A 2,487-nucleotide genomic window follows, 5' to 3' on the forward strand; every position below is an offset into this window, starting at 1 on the left:
ACAAGTGCTATTGGCTCAGTCTCACTCAAAACAAATGAGCTTACGAGTCTGCTCCCTGTAGTCAGCAAAATGACCAGGCAATATTGTCCATAATGGTACATTTACTTTGGCTTGTTTCATGGTTATTATTATCAAAAGGACACTGTCAAAAGTAAATATGAGCCCTTCAGGGCAGATCAATTAATAATGATCCAACAACATTCAAGTAAGTGCAGTATAGTTGATGAATTCTGCACCCAATTTAAATCTTAATTACAGCTTGATTGTACAGAATATTTATTCCCATACTATTAAATGCTAAAATGACTGTAAATAGAACCTTTAACCCTAATTTTTTATTCTGTTTTCTACATCCGTTTCATTTAGGGAAAAAATGTGTCTTGGACAGCATCCACACTTTTTTTTTTTTGTAAAAGTTTGCATTCTCAAATACACTTGGGGCCCGTTCTTCGTACGTTGTTAACTCAGTTAGCTGGATTTGATTGTTGACGATTTGGCTTGATCTTGGATCATTTGGTTCTTCGAAGCTCATCCCGGAGTTGCTGTCATAGCAACGGGTCCGTAAGATTAAACCTGCTCGGGAGCAAGCTTATTTCATGTAAAAAGGATTAGATTGCATCTTTTTAACATTCATGTTTTATTTATTGTTTTATAACTATTGTAGCTGATGCTTCCAAATCTTTCTTGCAGTTTTAACAAGGATTTGCAAGACAATCCCAGTGACCGTTCCGTCAACTGACTCCTTCCCCCATTGTTGCCCTTTTCGGGGAACACGAGAACGCGCAGTAATCTTAGACAACTTAATCCAGATATTTTAATCAAATCTGCAAATTCGTTTGAAGAACCAAATTAGCCAGAGATCAGCTATCACGATTAGAACAGTGGTTCTCAAACTTTTTTGAGTACTGGACCCCCATAATATCTCAAACCAACCTCATGGATCCCCGCCATTGTTAACTATTTTTTTAAATTTAGCGATATATTGCCCTAGAAATAATTGCGAGAAACAATATTATTGTCATTTTATGACCATTTTATGCCACTGACTATATAGTGATGTTTCAGTATCAGCGCTGGGCTGTCAGGCATTGTTACACCAGCAGGTGGCGGCAATGGATTGACTTTACGAGGGAGTCATCATTAAAAAAACATTAATTGAAGGGATACACTTAAAAATGGTGATTCATTCATGAATGAAACAAGGTGTTGACATTAATTTACTTTGAGTGCCAGTTTACAAGGCTCAATCAACAATCAACGCATCACATGGGTTACAGTGAAGCTGATATTTCACTTCATAGAGAACAATGCCATTGATTCAGTGTACTGAACAGCGCTGACGACAGTCATGGGAAATCCCCTTAAATACTGAAAGGATACAACGACACAGATATCGCTTCTCTCTCTCTCTCTCTCAATTAAATTTAATTCAGTTTGTGCTTTAATGGCATGACAATTGTTACAATGTATTGCCAAAGCATAGTGTTTACACTGAATCATAGATATCGCTTTCATCTTCTCACAACTGATGGCAAACTGATTTTTTCATGATTATATGAGTTGACCTGAAGAAAGACAGACCCAGGTATTTACACAACCTTAGTTCTGCTGACGCTGTCACCTGTCTCTCTCTCTCTCTCAATTAAATTGAAATCAATTTGTGCTTTATTGGCATGACAATTGTTACAATGTATTGCCAAAGCATAGTGTTTACATTGAATCTAGAACAGATATATAAAAAAACATGCATGTATATACATGCATGTACTGTATATATCAGTTCATGGTTATAATAATTTAAAAAAAAAAACATTTTTGTAATGATTCTACGGACCCCCTGCAATTATGTGACGGACCACTAGGGGTACACGTACCCCCAGTTGAGAAACACTGGATTAGAAGATCTGGAATCTTTCAAATCATCTGAGATGTAATAAGCGACGTACGAAGAACAGGCCCCTGGTCAATCTTTAAACAGTGTCAGCCATTGAAGGTCACCGACACCAACTTCCTCCAGTTGCCCTGTTGTTGCCCACCTGTAGGTCAACAGTTAATGTACACAACATAGGTCACACGTTATCCATGCTCTACTTTCTCGAGATCAGCTTGCCCCCCATTCACACCATGAGCATCACCATGTATTGGCGCTAACACCAAGGACAACAAGATATCGACTGGACAATCCCAGACTCTGTGGGAGGCTGATATGACACAGTACACAGCAGCAGGGGCAAACTCATTTCAAGTCAAGTCAAACATAGACAGTTTTTTGATGACATTGACCAGTGTTATTGTAATATTACAGGTTTAATTAATATTCTGAATGTTTTTGTTTCACATTTATTATATTGTTTCACATTTATTATATTACAGAGGGGAGTCCCCGTGTCACGTCAAAATAAAACTTGAAATGGTCGGAAAACGTGATGACTGTGGCAGTTTTTATTGAGCATTCAGCGTGATGAAATGAAAGATATATCTTCATGT

The sequence above is a fragment of the Sinocyclocheilus anshuiensis genome, unplaced genomic scaffold (assembly GCF_001515605.1).
Source record: "Sinocyclocheilus anshuiensis isolate Anshui unplaced genomic scaffold, SAMN03320099.WGS_v1.1 scaffold566, whole genome shotgun sequence".
Lineage (NCBI taxonomy): Eukaryota > Metazoa > Chordata > Actinopteri > Cypriniformes > Cyprinidae > Sinocyclocheilus > Sinocyclocheilus anshuiensis.